Genomic DNA, 18,713 nt, shown 5'->3' on the forward strand with positions numbered 1-18,713 from the left:
CATACATGAGGTCCTGAGTTCAATCCCCAGTACCTCCACTTCAATAAATAAACCTAACTACCTCCCCCAAGAAAAACAACAAAGAAAATTGTTTTTAATTACACATTAAAAAAAAAAAGAAAAAGAAGAGAAGGGCAGAATTCTAGGAGCCCTTATTTTCCAGTGTACTCAAAAGTGGGAAAATACATAAAGTTCAAGAAACATGGGCAAGGCTGCAAGGAAGTGTGTTGCTCAGTGAGGAAACACAGAGGGGCGGGAAAAGCCTGAAGTTTGGAAGGAAAAACTGCAAGGTTGGGTGAGAATTAGGGCTCTCAGCAAGCAGGAGGCAAGGTTTTACTGCTTCCCTGAAACATCACGGGGCTGCAGTCTTAACCCTTTCTTCACCAGAAGTCTCCACTTCCGTCTATTTATAGAAAGAAAGATGGGGGAAGGGATTTGCTCCAGCACAGTTAACTTTATACAGCTATTGTATAGAACAAAGCGTAGGTAGGAAAGCTATTGAAAGGAGCCCTTTAATTCATCTTCCCCCTCAGTCTCATTACAGAACAATTGAGGAACTCTTGTGTTCTGTTTGTTACGGGTACACACCATGAACGGTACTCTTGGGCTCGTTCAACAGCTGAATAACCACACCCTGGCCTCCAGGGAGGAAGCAGAAGAGAGCCCTGGAGACAACACAGGCGTGTTTGGTCTTGGTTTCTGAGAGCAGAGGTACGCTTTTTAATACCTGAGGAGGAAGTGAAATAGAAGAAGTACTGGGGGGGGCTGGGCAGCTTCCCTGAAGGACTGAAACTGTGGGCCTGAGAATCAAACAGCCTTGGACCTAAGAGAAAAATCTTTAGAAGCAGCAGCCTACCATGAAGAATTAAAGGGCAGGGAGGGGCGCAGCCCAAGCTGATGAGAGTCACACGAGTCCAGAGCTCAGGAGGGAAGTGGATTCCTCTGGCTCTGGAAGGAAAAATGTCTCTATGACTGCGGAAAACCTGGAGCCACGCCAAAGGCTCAGATTTGAGAGAGCCTGGGGCCGTGATTGCCTAGTGTTTAGCACTCTGCGTTGGGGAAGAACTTGGCTGCCATATGCAGTTGGGCAACGAAACAGTCACGATGCTATCTTGTGAGCATTGATGCTGCCTAGAAACCAGAGTGATACAAATGGTGGCCTGACCTTCATGATCATGCTTCAAGTGGCAACTGGACTCTAGGGAGGTCGTTTTTCTGGGGTCAGTACAGAAGGTCAAGCAAACCAAAGCAGCACCTTTCCCCCTAAAGTTTACGTAAATGCGTGAGAAAGGTCCATTTGTGACACACTAAAATACATACATGCCAGAACAGCTTTGTAGAAAATTGTATCTGCTTTTTTAACAGTTGTGGTAAAATACCCCTAACCTAAAATTTACCGTCTTAATCACTTTAAAATATACAGTTCAGTGACATTATGTACATTCACACTGCTGTTCTGTTGTGCATCTGTTTTTTCTTTTTTTTTAAAGAGTTTGTGAAGCACTTCAGGATTTTGTGGTTTATTTGGTTGTTATTGAGAACATTAAGTATGGCCATTCAAGAGACTGGGAAATGCCTCTAAGTGGAGCGTTTCAGTTAGCAGAGGACTGGCTTTGATTCTCTTAGGGTTCCTGTTTTTCACAGGGTCTAGAAGGTCTGTTATCAGCTCCACATTGGGCAATGAGAGCGTGACCGTGTGCAGGTCACAGTGTGTTAGTCTGACAGGCAGTCTTACAGATGCATGGAGAGCACGAACCCGGAGCCAGACTGCAGGGCTTTGAACTGAAGCTGTGACACTTACTAGCTGTAAGACCTTGAGAAGCTGCTTTAGGTCCTGTGCCTCTATTTTCTCTTGTTTAAAATGGAGGCAATAAGGAGAGGTGGGTATATATAGCTCAGTGGTAGAGTGCATGCTTAGCATTCACGAGGTCCTGGGTCCATTCATTAAAAAAAAAAAAAAGGCAGTAATAATATCTACCTTATTGAGTGGCTATGAGGAGTAATTGAGTGACTATACAAAACCCTTAAAACAGTGCCTGTTATGTCTTAAGAGCTGTGAGGCTTGGCTATTATTTTTAAGGGAGGGAAGGGAGAGAAAATGAGAGGTGGAAGGTGGAACAGAGGGTGATGTTCCTGCAACTGAGCTTTGAGATGGAGAGAGACGGAGCCAAGTCGATGCAAGAGGGTGAAGTCAAAACAAAACAAATCAAAGCCAGGGTGGAAGTGGTTTCTATCCATAATAGAGGAGCTGTTCATGACGCTGGGCCTGAGCCAAGTTAAGAGTCTTTCATTTTGCTGATGTTTTGTTTTGGATCCTTTTGCTGTGATAAATCAGAGGCTCAAGTACAACTGTATGCTAAAGTCGACAAGTCCTCCGAGCAAACTATTGAAGCCAGAGATTGTCTTGGGGAACCCCTCCCAGGGAAATCTTAGAACATCACTGTTTTAGTCACTTCAGAGGCTGCCTACTGTTTGGGTTCAGTGCTAGGATGAGTGGTGAGAAACCCGGTCAGTCCTCTGACTACGTTGCCTGCTACCATAATTCCTCTGTATTTTTTCAGCTTCACGATTTTTTAGAGAACTTTGGATGATTTTGAAGCCCAGAATATGTTATTTGATGGTCATTCCTTTTCAGGCATGTAATGTAAATAAATTTAGTGATTTTTTTTAATCATCTAAATGTTTTAATGTTAGCTGTCATCTTTATTGACAACAACTAAGATTATCTTGAGCTTGAAATGCAATTATTGCATGAAGAAAATAGTTGTAATGGAATTTATTTTTGTGAAAAATGCACTAAAAGCAGCACGTACCTTAACTAATTAGATAATAATTTTAAAAGCTTTGAAATGCTCCAGAAATATTTTTCCTCATTCTTTTTCTGTAAGACCGTCAGTAACGTTATTCCACTTTAAGGTGAAAAGTTAAATAACCAAACTGAAGTGACTTCCTATTTCTGATACCTAACCAGTGTTTCAAACACGCCAACAAAATTCCTTTCTTGGATTTTAAAGGACCACACAGAAGGCTAAAATTTCCAAGGTAGCCTTGAATGGTTCAAATTACCTTTGGTTTAAGCATTTTTATACTTGTGATTGACCATTGGCTGTTTCAAGAGCAAAAAGAGCTCCCAGACAGGACTTCAGGCTTTGCTTTGGCACTTGAAACTTTCTCTTATTAGATTTCACCAAGAAACTCTTCCCTTTAGTTAGCTGTCTTTTGTATTATTCTGTGGGGTGACGAATTTTTTAATGTGTCTGCACAAGAGGTCTTCTGGGGCAACTGCTGCTACTGCTGAACATGTGGAAAGACAATTATTCTTTCAATCTGTGAAAACAAATTCCAACAAAATTTTTCAAAAACTTAATTAAAATGAACCTCTCTAGCTCATTCAGATGAAATTGCCATGTGGCTTTCAAAATAGCTCTTCCTGAGAAAATGCTCATGAAAATAAAAACCAGATGAAGGCAGCTTAGTTTGAGGCTGGATTATGGGGAAATCTGAATGTTGGTTCCTGCATCTCTTACAGAGTAGGTCTCTGAAAGTTCTGACTAATCCCAGATCGTGATTCTAAGTCAGCGATGCTCAACATTTCTGTGCACATTCTAAACACTTTCACTTGATGAATGGATAAATAAAAAAGAAGGTCCACCTTCCAATGATCTCAATTATCCTGTTGGTTCCCTTACAGGGTAAGTATATATTTACTGTTTGAGTTTTCATGCCATTATCTTTCTTGAGTTATAAGAACTTCTGCTTCTATTTGCAAAGCAAAAAAATGTTCTCACTTAAAATGAGAAATTGAATCAATCTCCTAGACCTTTTTCTTCATTAAAAACAAACAAACAAAAAAAGGAGTAACATATGCTTCTGTGTTGTATTTGTTTGCTAGGGCTTTGGTACCAAAGTACCACAGACTGGGTGGCATAACAATGGAAATTTATCCTCTCACAACCCTGGAGGTTAGAAGCTCGAGAGCAAGATGTTGGCAGGGCTGGTTCCTTCTAAGGACTGTGAGGGAGAAATTGTTCCCTGCCTCTCCCCTAGCTTCTGGTGATTGCTGGCAATCTTTGGTATGTCTTTGCTTATAGAAGCATCCTCCCGCTCTCTGCTCTTATCTTCACAAGGTGGTCTCCCTGTGTGCAATGTCGGTGTCCAAGTTTCTTTTTTTTTTTTTCAAGGACACCAGTCATATTGGATTGGTGGCCCACTCTACTCCAGTATGACCTCATCTTAACTAATTACATCTGCAATGACCCTTTTTCCAAATAAGGTCATATTCTGAGGTACTGGGGGTTAGGACTTCAACATATGAATGGGGGGGGGCGGCATGCAACTCAACCCATAACATGTGAGTGCACTTATTTTAACAGATTACTACGTGGCCTTGCATGAGAGATTTGTCCTCTCTGAACCTAAGTTTCTCCATTTCGTAGGAAGGGTGATTGTTACTGCTCTTACTTTCAAGATGGTAAGTCCCCAGGAAGCCAGGGACTGACTTGTTCTGTTGAATAAGCTGAGAGGGAAGTAGATCCAACTTTACTTCTGTCTGGAACCTGGAAGCAAGGCTGTCTCCTCACCCCATCTCCAGTACTGGTGGTGGAAAGTCCTTTTTTTTCATTCAGTTCCAATCCTTGGACTTAGCTATGCTTCATTACCAGCTGAGCAGCAGTTACACACACGGTCCCATCCCCACTGCTAGGATGGCATAGCTCCCACCTCTCACCCTCCCAGTACCTGAGCAGTTACCACTGCTGGTTCTCATATCTTGCTCCATATTCTCCCTCTGATTTAGTGCCACCTTGGCCAACTAATGCCTCCAGCCTCCTTTTCCCAGGACCTGCCTTGATCTCTCAAGAATAATAAGGGGGTAGAGCTGATGTTCTAGCCTGAGCCTCCACACCACCCCCAGACAATGGATACTTCACTGCACACTCAGCAGTTCCTCTTATCCCACATCCTGTTAGATCTGAAACCCTCCAATAACCATATTGTCCAAGCTACACACAATGTGTTCCTAATTCCTAGAATGGAATTCACTGCAATCTGGCTTTTAGAGCAGTACATTTGGATATCCAGTGAACCAACCATAGAAACATTCTGGCAAGGTTTGCCATCACAAGGGGTTACTATCTATCAAAATCTTACAATGTATTTAATGAAACCTAGTGGACTGCATGCTTATAGACAAGCTTTCAGGATCATGAAGACATGGGCTGAGAGGGACGTTTGAAGGAAAAGAAGACTAACTGTGTGCTATAAGGAAAGAAAGTCAATCTAGCGGGAAGAACAGGGTGAAGGTTAATTTCATGTGTCAACTTGGCTAGGCTATGGTGCCCACTCATTTGGTCAAACACTAGTCTACATGAGGCTGTGAAGGTATTTGGTAGATGTGATTAACATTTACAATCAGTTGACTTTAGGTAAAGAAGGTTTTCCTCAATCATGCCTCATCAAATCAGTTGAATCTCTTAAAAGCAAAAACTGACGTTTCCCAGAAAAGAAGGAATTCTGCCTCAAAACCGTAAACGTGGGAATCCTGCCTGAGTTTCCAGCCTGTCCTTTGGACTTCAGACTTGCCAACCCCCACAATCATGTGAGCCAATTCCTTAAAATAAATCTCTCTCTCTACTTCACTCTGAGTATTGCTTTAATGCTACCTACAGAGAGAGAGAGAAAGAGATTTTGTGTGTGTGTGTGTGTGTGTGTCCTATTGGTTCTGTTTCTCTGAATAATATGACTGATATGATCAGATGCATTCTTAATTGTAGCCAAGAGGACAGGATGAATTTGAAAGAAGAATCTGAGATGAACTAACTGAGAGACTAGAAACCAAATCTTTGGTAATTTTCCACTCTGGGTAGTAGGGAAAGAGAGGAGAAAGATAATGGCATTTGACAATGCCAAATAATCTGCTTCCCACTTGGAAGTTACACCAATAGGGCAAAGTCCTGCAAGATGTTTTTTCAAATCCACATATCTGAGATCCAAAGGTGGAATGGATTCTAAACTTACCTCTACAAATAAATGCTTAGAAAATTCCCCTTGTGGACAGGCTATAAGCATAAGATGGACTTTCCTTCCAACTCTACACAGTTCTTGAAAAGATGCAATAAGTAGGTTATGCTAGCTTCAAAGGCAATGAAATGAATTATGGATGACTCAATGGAGAGAATTGAACAAATAAAAAGGTACATCTTCTGGGCCAAAAAATCAGCTAATTAAATCAAAACTCAAAAGGCAAACACTAGATGAGAGGACTTATTTATTAATAATACAGAAAAGTATTAATAGTCTTAGTATTTAAGGAGGTCATAACATTCACTAAGGACAATTCCAATAGATAAATGGGCAGAGGAATTTTCTACCAGATAACTCTCAAAAAACAGGCTGGCAAATATTTGAAAAAAAATGTCCAACCCCGTAATTCAAAGAAATGCAAACAGAAGCAACAATGAGATCGCGTCTACCACCTATCAAATTAACAAATATGGGGGAAAAAATGAACCTATTTGCTGATAGGAGTAAATAGCCTATTGGAAAGCAATCTGGCAATATCTAAAGGCTTTAACCTAGTCATTCCTCTTCTCGGAATCTACCTAAAGAAGGCTTGAACCACAAAAATGTTTCACACAGCGTAATTTAAAATAGCAAGAAATCGAAATGTCCTACCAAAGAGGAATGGTTCATTCCTTGAATATGTGTCTATTCACTGGAAGTCTACACAAGGATCTCATAACAGAGACTGCCTTTGGAAAGGGAGCTGGGTGAGGAGTCGAGGGAGAATTACTTTTCACTGTACCATCCTGAAGTTTTTTAAACTTGCCCATGGATTCTATTAACATTTTGAATGTGCATGGTGTGTATCTTATATTTCTTTGTATTAGCCCACAGGAACATAGCACAATTGGGGCACATAATGGGTGCTCAAAAATACCTGTTGAACAGAAAATCATGTAATTTGGTGCTCAAAGACCCTGGGAGTAGACGTTAAAATCGGTCACTCTGGGTATTGCTTTAATGCTGACTTGTATATTTTAAGGTATATCAATTATCTTTTATACCATAAGTTACCCAAAAGTTTGCTAATCTGCCAATGAGAAAAACAAGATGATTGATGAAATTTTTTGCTGAAACTCTATATGGAGGGATGCAAAATGCCTTAATTCCTATGTATCCACCTATAATCTTTTCATAGTTAAATTAAATTAAACACCCTTCAGTATCGAGTAGGGAAACATACAGATAATCACAAGGTTTTAATTATTACAAAAAACAAAAATGTAAGTCGGGGAGAGTATAGTTCAGTGGTAGAGCATTTGCTTAGCAGGCACAAGGTCCTGGGTTCAATTCCCAGTACTGACACTTAAAAAAATAAATAATAAACGAAACTAATTATACCTACCTGCCCCCTCCCCTGCAAAAATAAAAATAAAAATAAGACAAACTGGAGGAGGGTATCGCTCAGTGGTAGAGCACATGCTTAGCATGCACGAGGTCCTGGGTTCAATCCCTGGTACCTCTATTAAAAAAAAAAAAGACAAATTTTAAAAAATATAGGGTCTGTTTTGAGCATTTGTAGAAATTATGTTTGTTTTAATACACTTTTTGAGGTGTTTGTAATCTACAGCAATCCTCTTACTCTCCTCTGTATGAGAGACAGGGAACAAGGTCGTTACTGTAACAAATTGAACTCACCGGGGAATTTATTTCTTTGGTGCAGCTTCATGAATGAATGACATCAGTTGAGACTGGCACCTGATTTGGTACATGGATTCCTTTCCCTAACAGCTCCCCCGACCCCTACAATAGCCATTTACTTTCCAAATATCATCGTCGGCTGAGGAAATTAGCTGGCAAACTACCAGAAGGAAGTGTATGTCACTAAATGAAATTCCTGAAATGCAGCTTTTGTTTTTTGTTTCTTTTTGCTCTGCCAGCAACTTCAGATTATGAGAAAATGCATCCTCTGCGTTGGCATAGCGGAAGACAGTTCAGGACTGTTCCAGAAGGTACAGCCATTATTTGATACAAAGTACAAAGGGAGGGGAGTAGTGCTGGAGGAAAAGATTGAAAGAACTTTTCAACAAAGGATCTGTTTTTGCTTCTGAAATTCACGGAAGGAGTTGGTTTGATGTTGAATGAAGTCCTATGGGTGAAAGGCCAGCCCAATGTAAAAACGCAGACTTGGAGGCAGATGTGCAAATAAGATGTATTAACAAGAGAGTGAGGAGGACCAAGCTCAAGGGAAAAAGTAGTGAGCCAAGTTCTCCCAACTGGTGGAAGGGGTCTTGGCTGCAGAATTTCTCAATGAAAGGAAACCAACCCACAGATTCTCTGGAATGCAGGTGGGCTAGATGGTGGGAAATCAGAACATTTTATTAAACTGGAGAATAAAGACTGAGATGCTAGTAACCATAGCCTGTGTATCTGGGTCCCAGTGCACCAACTGACAAATTACCAGTTGCCAATTGCCAGCCTGAGGCCAGAAGTCCGGAAAGGCAGCCCAGTCAAATCTCAAGGGTATGCCTTGTCATTGAGGGAGAGGGGACAGTGTGCTGTATTTACTGCGATTTCCATAGTGTTTTCTTTGGTAAGAGGAAGAAGAAAGAGAAAAAAGGAGGAAGAGAAAAGAAAAAAGGAAAAAGACAAAAGATGAAGAAATTCTCATTTCTCAGAGAATAAAAATGAGCAAAGGGAGGAGGTAGAGGCAGGAGCTAACCTTTATAGATGTCATCTCATTTCATCCTCTCTACAATCCCAAAGCAGGATTAATTTAGTCCCATTTTACAGATGAAGGAGGCACAAGGCTGTGCAGCTTTTAAGGCATAGAGCCGACCTGGAACCTGACTACAATAATTCCCCTCTTTCTGTTCTGCACATGGAAACGTTCAACAGTCAGCAAAGAGGACACCCGTTTAGCCATGGTTCAGTCAATCAGTGTACACGTGTAAAGGGAAATCAGCATGTGAGACGTTACTTGCAGAATTGTTGCTGTAATGTGAAGTTAAATTTCACCTTTGGGAAAGAAGTAATGAAGGGCACGGAAAGGCCTTTAACTCCTTTACATCAATCCTGAGCACATAGAAATGGAAATTACAACCAGTTACAATGACTCGCTAAAAGACCTGGCCTTGGAAAAAAAGAAAGAAAGAAACCTCGATTAGTTTGTCCTGGAAATAAAAAGCTGGAAAGAGATGTAGTGTTCTGTGATACAAAAACTGGACTGCAGAGACTTGCTGGTAATTTAAATCATCACCCTCTTCCCCCCCTAAAAGGAGGGATGGTAAAACCTTGGGGTGTTTACAACTACAGAGATGCATTAAAAACATTTAACTTGGAATTCTCTGTTCTGACTCCCTTAGAACATCACATATCTCTTAAAATTGATGAATTGACTTAATGTGGCCTTGTCTAAAAGCAGAGATTTACGGGTTGAGTTCCTTTTTTTGGGGGGGAGTGGTGGTTGAGTTCTTTCTTTGTTGGTGCTGATGTTACATCAGACCCAGAAGGAGCCAAGACAGGTTCCAATGTGGTGCCAAGTCCCTCATTTCACAGAGGACAGTACCATGGTTCCAGACTCTGCTGGGTGCCTAGTGTCATTTCAAACCCTTTGCTGTCCTAAGACTCTTCAATCAGGCATCATTCACCCAGTCCTGTAACTACTTATCCTCTAGCTCCAGGGGAGGGTAGTCAGGGATGCAGCTGTGGTCCCCCCACAGCTGTGACTAAGGGCCCTAACTTGTGGCTTTAAGCTGCATACTTTGTCCTTGTCTTGGCCTCTTTCCTAGCTCCTGTCCCTGCATCTTATTAAAAGGGAAAAATATAGTGTCCCCTTAACTGACTATGGTAGAAATGAGACAAAACCACCATCATAACACAAATGAATGAATTACTCTTTATTAGTTATTTTTAGTTGTGGTAAAATACACATCACATAAAATTTACCACTTTAACTGTCTTAAAATGTACAGTGCAACCATCACCACCATCCATCTCCAAAAAATCTTGCAAAACTGAAACTCTGTACCTATTAAATAAAAACTGCCCATCCCCCTTTCCCTCCAGCCCCTGGCAACCACCATGCTACCTTCTGACTTCAGGTATTTTATTCCTCTAGATACTCCGTATAAGTGGAATTGCATAGTATTTGTCCTCTTGTGACTATTTCACGTAGCATAGTGTCCTCACGGTCCATCTATGTTGTAGCCTGTGTCAAACTATCCTAACTTTTTAAGGCTGAGACCACATTTCATCCTTTTAACCACTGATGGATGATTGGGTTGCTTCCTCTTTTTTTTTTTTTTTTTTGGCTGTTGAACTGATTTTTTAAAATCTTGCATTTGATTCAAAATTTTAAAGAAACTTTCAAAGTACTTTTCCATATATGATCTTGCTTTATTCTATTTATCTTCATTGTAGTTAGGGATAAATGCATAGGGCTATGAGTTTATGAGTTTTGAAAGGACAATCAATCACAAAAGGTGGAGAACAACCACCCAAAGCATCACACTGCAACCAGTCCACGGGGAGGCCTTAGCAAAGTCACCCAGGGTGAAGAGGCTCTCAGCATCTTGGGTGTTGGGTTGCCCTTGGCACAGTGGAGAAGTCCAATGCCAGGTTGGAGCAGGCAGGAGAAGGAAGGGCTTGCTCTAGACCCTGGCATTTGTAATCTGCTGCCCTGTCATTTAATTGTATGCAAAAATATATATATACTAGGTTTGACGTTGTTGTAACATAAATAAGGTCAGAACACAAAGAAGATCAACTCTCTTGCAATTTGTTTGTTAAACCTGACATTTGCGTAGTGCAGGATGAGGGAGATTTTTCACCATGGTTATCCCCATCAGATGGAAGATTCCACAGAGCTAATAAAAAGAGAAAGCAGCTGAAGAATATGACAAGTAACTGATGAGCTCACCAACATTCATTCAGTCATTCAACAAACATTTAAAAGGATGTGGTAGTTTCTGCCCTTTCTCGTGGGTTTTCTGACTTGGTCTTTGCAAAAGCCCTCTGCGGCTGGCCTGTTTAGTCACATCTTACAGGGTTTGTACCAGGCACAGTGCTGAGGGCTGCTCATGTGCTGTGATTTACAGGCAGGGGGGCCTGGCCTGGCTCCACCATTACCAGCTGGGCCACCTGCAGAAGTGGCTTCACTAACCTGAGTTTCAGCTTCCACATTTCTAAATGAGGTCAATAATAAAGTCCACCTCCTAACGCTGTTACAAGGATGGGATGAGATAAAGCGTGCAAGCCATTTCATCCAGTGCCTGGCAGACAGCCAGCATGCAACATAGTCATCATTGTTACATAGATGCATATATATACATTCATCTCCATTTACCTACCCAACATATACATATATATAATTTATATACATATGTAATTTATATATATTTATATATAAATTTATATATCCCATGAGGTATATATCTTTTTTTTTTCTATTTTACTTTTTTTTAATTGAAGTATAGTCGATTTGCAATGTTGTATTAATTTCTGGTATACAGCACAGTGATTCATTTACACATATATGTTCCTTTTCCCTTTCTTTTTCATTAAAGACCATTACAAGGTATTGCATATAGTTTCCTGTGCTATACAGTAGGACTTTGCTGTTTATTAGAGGTATATATTCTTTATTTTATTTTATTTTATTTTATTTTTTAACATCTTTATTTATTTCTGTCACTCCCTCAAGAGGTGCAAATTTCAAATTTCCAATTTATCCCTTTCAGTTCCCTTTACCCCTTGGTAACCATAAGTTTATTCTCTATGTCTGTGAGTCTGTTTCTGTTTTGTGGATAAGCTCATTTGTGTCACTTTTTTTAGATTCCACATATAAGTGATATCATATGGTATTTGTCTTTCTCCTTCTGACTTACTTCACTTAGAATGACTATCAGAGTTTTATATTCTTAATATGCCCATTTAATGAATGAAAGTAGAGCATCTCAGAGAGATTAAATAACTGTCCAAGGTCTTGTGTGTCAGGAGTAAATAACAGGGGTGGGGTTCAAATCCTAGATCTCTTCCATTTGACAGTGGTGGATCCCCTGACCTGGGAAGTCTGTGATGACACCTGCGCTCCATGTGGAGTCCTGGGGTAGCTGCCTGTGGCAGTCCTGACCATGGCAGGGGGAGGTCAACAGGTGTGCTCAGTGCTGGGAGCTGGTCTGGGCCCCAGCAGCATCCGTACCATGTGGCAGCTGCTGCCTGGGTACACAACATCCACACCCCAGCTCTCCATCTGACCTGCACTCATTTGCAAGCCCTGAGACTCTTTTCCTGTGTCTTCACACCCCTCCCTCCTGGCCCATTCTTCTCATCTCTCTCACCCTCCCTTTGCCTTCCCAAAGCCACATTCTCCCTCTCCATTTTCCTCTAACCTTTTTTCTCACCTCCCTCCCTCCTAGCCTAATTTGGAATGGATCTAAATTATTCTGTGCTCATTAAACAAGGCGTTAAGTTTCCTGTCTGAAGTTTTCAAAGCAAATGAGTTGAATATTTAAACCAGGCTTTTAAAAAGCCTCAGATATCAGTGGCTTGGAGAGATAGAAGAATATATTATAAGGAAAGCAAATCCAGCAAAATGTTAATTGCAGAATCTAAGTGGTAGATAGATGGGTGCTCGCTGCGTAATTCTTTCAACATCTCTTTTATGTTTGGAAATTTTCACAATAAAATGTCGATGGCGAGGGAGTCAATGGCTTTCTATGTGTCCATTTCAGCGAATTTTTGTGGTGAAGAGGACAGGAACGGTAGCCTCAATATGAAAAGGTTTCTCCCCTACCCTGGCAGAATGTATTTTGGGGGTGGGGGTGGGGAATGGGTGTTCTCTGTGTTGGCGTCTCCTTTGGGAGGAAAATCACTGAGGGGCTCACCAGGGGGCTGGCAGTCAAGCGAGGCATCTTCAAACAAAGCCGGGCAGTAGCAGACATTGAGCTGTCGGCCTTTCTGGGAGGAACCACTAGCCTTACCAAAAGCTCTGATTTCAGCGAAGAGAATATGGGAACCGAGCTGAATCAAGGTGCCCAGGTGTTCTCACAAGAGGAGCCGCCGTAGGTAGGAGATCTACAGAGAACCCCATCCCGTTGGTCCCCTCTCTCTTGGCCCCATTGCCCTGGCTCACAAGGAGTGCCTCTCGCTGCATGAGTCACAGCCCAGTCCTGGAACTGAAGGTTCTGCTGGCAAAGATGACAGTGGCATACTGGCCAGGCACATTTGGGAAAAGTTGTGGTGTGTTTCCATTGCTGCTGCTGCTCCCGGACATCAGCGATCAGCTAGTTGAGCTGCCGTCTGCATGCTTTTCCTGAGCTGTACCTCCGTGTAGCCCTGTGAATTCTCTTCTGACTGCAGCCCTATAGAGGAAACTCCGGCAGTAATATATGCCTTGCTGGCTGGGGGAGGGCATGCCATCCACTCCCCTCTCCCCGTACGGGTGACATTAAAGATCTTAGAGGGGTCTACACGGCACTGCAACAACACGCCAGCAGACGCACAGTGCTGGCTTGACAGAGCTTCTGATCAGAAGCAGCCCAAACGCTATCAGAGGGGACTGACTGGTTGAATAAATTACGCCACAGCCCTAAGATGGGAATCTATGCAGCCTCTTTAAAAAGGCAAGAGAGTTGGGGGGAGGGTACAGCTCAATGGTAAAGTGCATGCACAAGGTCCTGGGTTCAACACCCAGTACCTCCATTAAATAAATAAATAAACAGAATTACACCCCACCACCACCAAAAAAGGACAAGACAGTGCTTTAGGTATTGACAGGAAATAATTTCCAAGCTACATTGAGCATTACAAATAAAAAGGAAGATACAGAACACTGTGTATATAGTATGTGCCCATTTGTGTGGTTAAAAATATGTCCCTCTGTGGTTATATATGCAAGAATATCTTTGGCTGTAAGTACAAGAAAGGTTAGCTCAGGGTGTGGGGACAGGAGCAAGGGTAAAATGAAGACTGACATTCAGTAGATAAAATATGCTTTTTGTGTTAACTTTTTATCACGTGTGTATCTTCTATTAAAAAATATATTACTTACATAGAAAAAGTAGAAACAAAACCAGACTCTCAAGGCATCAGAACCATAGTATTCAGGCTGCTCAAACTCCCTTTTCTCATGTGAGTCCCAGGTAATGAATTCAACACTGCAGCTGGAGAGCTGGAGACCAGGTCACAACACAGCAGGGACCTGTGGGCAACAGGCAACCAAGTATCTACTCTGGGAGCCCCATCCCCACCCGACCTGTGCCCCAGGGCACATTCCCTTGGCCATTTGCATCTCTAATTTCTGATTTCCAGGCAAATGATTTGGTGAGAGGGGAGGAAGTGAAAGGGGAAAATCAGTAAGGCTGGGGTTGGGAGTGGAAGTTGTGGCCATGTCAGGTGTTTCCAGGTGGGCCTTTGGCAAGATTCTCAGAGGTTAGTAGAGCTGTGGTCTCTCACACTCCCTAGGGCTCTGACTCCTGGGGACAGTTGGCCCCAGATTTTGATGCCAAGCTGCCTAGGTTTACCCTCCTGACTCTGTCACTGACTGGCTGTGGGACTTGCGACATGATACATTTTCTAAGCTTCAGTGTTTCGTTCAAAAAGTAGGAAGGAGGGTGGGGATGGAGGGTGAAAAATGCTGCTAAACATGTCCAAAGGTCGTTGTTAAAATTAAGCTTTCCATAAATGTTGCCCAGCTGAGATTCTGGAGCCAGACTGCCTGGATTTAAATCATAGCTATGCCATTTCCAAGTTGCGTGACTTTGGGAAGTTTATTTAATCTCTGTACCTCAGTTGACTCATCTGTAAAATGGGCAGAATAATCATACCTAGCTCATAGGACTTTCCTGAAGTATAAATAAGTTAACCCTTGCAAAATGCTTAGAATAGAGCCTGGTATGTAGCAATTTTTGAGCTGATAAGGTCTTACCCCAAGCTTTCATTTTTAATAATGAGGAACTGTGGTCCAGAGACGGACTTTCCAAGAGGGCACTGATCAGTGACAGAGTCAGGAGCAAAACCCAGTCTCCCAACTCCTAATCTAGACTATTTTCCACTGTTTACTTTAGGCCAAAATATCTTCTTACTTTCTGGTATAAAATTAGTAAGAAGTGAGGAGAAATCTGTTTTAGATCTAATAAAACAATATTGGGTTCAAATTCAGTGTGTGGCCACAGCCAAAATTTCTTGAGCTCTCTAAACCTCTTCCTTAAGAATAGGATGAGGATTGACACAACATTGTAAACTGAATATACTTCAATTAAAAAAAAAAAAAAGAATAGGATGAAGATAATAACATGTGCCTCATAGTGGTGTTGAGGTAAGTGAGCTTCTACATGTAAAATGCTTGGCACATAGCATTTCTCAAAAAAAAAAAAAGTTAATACCGGTTAGCAGCAGGTGATGGTGTTGTTAGGATCCAGAGTAACTGACTGGGTAACTGACTTTTATTCCTCACTCTTCCAGGGGCTTGCAAACTAATTTGACAAATGCCAATGTGGATAATTATTAACTGTATAGATTCATTTGGGTAGCAATTATTTTTAAAACAAATTGGAAATGTCAGCACAAGCTCGCTAATATCAGGGGCAGGGATAAGTTGGTTTTTATGAAATGAGATGATGAAATAGCATGGTAAATACGGTTGGTTTCTAAGTTGGGTTATAATATTTCTGATCAAAAGTACATGTGGCATCATCCAGAAAGTGCAAATTAACATCACAATGAGAAACAACCCCACACCCACTAGAAAGGCTAGAATTTGAAAGACTTTGACAATAGATACGAAGTGTCCATAAAGAGGGAACCCATACTTAAAAAAAAACAACTCTCACGGTTTCTGTGGATCATAAATGGAGACAGGGTGCCATTGGCTCCACCATGTCTGGGCACGGCTGGAAGACTGAAGGCCAGGCAGGAACACATGAGGGCTGATTCACTCACACATCTGGTAGATGATGCTGATGTGGGCTGGGGGCTATTGTCTGGAGTACCCACACCTGGCTTCTCCATGTGGCCTGGGCTGCTGCACAACATGGTGCCTGGGTTCCCAGGGCAAGCCTTCTGAGAAAGGAGAGGGAGGAAGGGGGAGAGCGAGAGACGGAGTTGCCTGAAAACAGGGATCACATCTTACCCATTTTTTTATACCTTCACAACAGTTTCAACCCGATAAGCACTTTGTAATTTAACAAGTGATTTTTTTCAAAATGTTTGCCTGTGTTATGGTTAATTAAATGTGTCAACTTGGCTGGCCCATGGCTCCCCAATATGTGCTTATTATTCTGGTGTTTCTGTGAGGATATTTTTGGATGAGATTAACATTTAAAGCAGTGAAGTTTGAGTAAAGCAGATTGCCCTCCATAATGTGGGTGGGCCTCGTCCAATCAGTTGAAGGCCTGAATAGAACAAAGACTGACCTCCCCTGAGCAAGACGGAATTCTGCCAGCTGACCTGCCTTTGGACTTGAACTGTAACACTGGCTTTTCCTGGCCTCCAGCCTATCAATTCACCCTGCAGATTTTGGACTTGACAACCTCCATAATCACATGAACCAATTCATTTAAATCAATCAATCAGTTAATCTCTACACACACACACACACACACACACACACACACACACACACACACACACACACACATCCTATTGGTTCTATTTCTCTAGAGATTCCTAACTAATACAACCTGGCTTCCTGGTATCACCAAAACCATGAGCTTCTTGACCAGAAGGTTTTGCTCTTGGCTCATAACTGCAAATGAGATTTTCATGTAAAATATTTCCTGTGCTACTTCTTAGTAGTAGACAGTGAGCCCCTGATACACAGCATTTACACAGCGGCTGCAAAAACCTTGTAACGAGGTGGCAGTTCTCAGTGGTTTTGGGAGGAGGACGTGAGCAGGAGCCATTACACGGCCCATCAGTAATCTGTTGCAAAGAAGCTGTGCTCATCAGCGCAGAAGTAAATCTTTCATTACTGGAAAATGTGAATCAACTCATGTGAAACAGGGTTCTGTCAGCTTGTAAAACTTAATTATGTTTTTAACTCCATAAATTCGACCAAGTAAAGACGTTTGAAAAAAATACCTAACTTCCAGTTGGAACCGGCAGAGAATTCATGGCAAGAATGTAAAACGGGTACCATATGTTCAGAAATTATCTGCATTTTAATTGTTCTCTTTAACCCTGTCTTCCAGCAAGGATGTCAGCTTGAAATAAGTTGCCCCATTTCCTCTTAGACAACAAACCCTGGATGATTCTTAACTTTCAGAAGAACTTCCCCCAAAGAAGGGAAACTAGAATGGGGAGAAAAATCAGTACGGGGCTTAAGTTTTTCACTCTTGGGGAGTTAAGAAAAACACTGCAGCGTGAGGACAAAAGCTCCCTTGTTTAAGCGTTTCCCCAGCTGCACTTCAACTAAATATATCCTGGGCAGAGTGTTTTCATTTCTCCACCCCTCTCCTGGAGCCAATCACAGGGTGACAAACAGCTCAGAGGCCCCATGGGACTGACTCTGCGGAGGTAGTGTCTTGGTTACCGGCTTGGCCTTCCTGCCCAGCACAGGCTACCCCCTGCACCGCCCTGCTCCCCTCCTCCCTGGGAGGCTGCAGGGAGCCCAGGACAGGCGGCTGCGGGCTCTGCTGGGAGAGGAGGCCTGCAGGGGTTAACTCATCAGCCTGTCTGGAATTCATGCACCACCTGGGCTGGCGGCATGAATGACTTATTGTTTCCCCTCTGAACGGTCTGAGAAGGGCTTCTCTGGTGTCAATAACCGAAGCAAAGTAAAATTGGTTTTTTTTTTGCCTTTCCACATAACCAGCTTTCTAAAACTGAGTATAGAGCTGGGAATTGGCGGCGATGGTAGCCAAGGTTACTGCTCTGAGTTGGTCTTCGGGGACAAAGGATTTAAATTTACTGTCCACAAACAGAAAGGAGGCCTAAAGCCAGGGGTCCTCTGATTTACAGCATGTGTGACGGTCCTATAAAATGAAGCAAACTTAGTTTAGACCTCTTACCTGCCTAAGCCTGCGGCCTGGCTGGATACAATATGAGATTTTACGTTATCCATGATTTGTATAAATGGAAATTTTGACCGATCATTTCCCGTGGCTAAATTTAAGACTCGTAGTCTCACACCCCTAGTCCTAAAGCAGCATATTAATAATCGTGCCCCACCTCACATCCTTGTGTATGGTGCCCTTCCTCGTTGTCAGAGAGTTTTACTCTCCTTGGGAAACTGGATTGGAGGTTTTTCCTAGACTGTGGGATCTCGTGCCTTTCATGAGACATCTCAGTCCAAAAGCTGGAGAGGAAGGCCAGACGTGTGTCGTCGATAACACATTTTGAACTCTTGTTGCTTTGGACTCTTTCTTCTACTTATTATATTTTTAGGTATTTGAAGGAAAATATTCAAAAAAGGAAAATGTCAAAAAAAAAAAAAAAAAAAAAGAGAGAGAGAGAGATATAGAAAGGAAAGGAAAAAAGTCCTGTGTAGATTCAGGACCCGGGTTCTAACTCAGTCTGGGAGGCTAGCAAGCAGGAGGGTTTTCCTCATCAAATTAAGTAACAGCCCTGAATAGATTTCGAGTTATTTTGACTTGGAATAAGGCTGATGACAGTTGATACTGCAGAAGAGAGGAGACGCATGGGATGCGGAGATGAAAGGGGGTGTTAATAAAGCAGCAGTAGATGCCTTTGTTTTCATTGTTATCAATTAG

General features: G+C 42.0%; 2 long non-coding RNA genes across 2 annotated transcripts; one reads left to right on the forward strand and one right to left on the reverse strand.

Moving 5' to 3' along the window:
• The first annotated feature begins 4,944 nt into the window (after positions 1-4,944).
• Positions 4,945-9,616, forward strand: LOC135319591 (uncharacterized). Its single transcript, XR_010378386.1, has 3 exons — positions 4,945-5,596; positions 7,941-8,012; positions 8,794-9,616. It is a non-coding gene; the product is annotated as an uncharacterized LOC135319591 (long non-coding RNA).
• Positions 9,617-11,704: 2,088 nt separating this feature from the next.
• LOC135319592 (uncharacterized) lies at positions 11,705-18,354 on the reverse strand. The gene is made up of 4 exons (XR_010378387.1): positions 18,172-18,354; positions 15,834-16,062; positions 14,054-14,203; positions 11,705-13,364 (listed from the first exon to the last, which is right to left on the reverse strand). It is a non-coding gene; the product is annotated as an uncharacterized LOC135319592 (long non-coding RNA).
• Positions 18,355-18,713: the final 359 nt, after the last annotated feature.

This window comes from Camelus dromedarius, chromosome 29, assembly GCF_036321535.1.
Source record: "Camelus dromedarius isolate mCamDro1 chromosome 29, mCamDro1.pat, whole genome shotgun sequence".
Taxonomy (NCBI): domain Eukaryota; kingdom Metazoa; phylum Chordata; class Mammalia; order Artiodactyla; family Camelidae; genus Camelus; species Camelus dromedarius.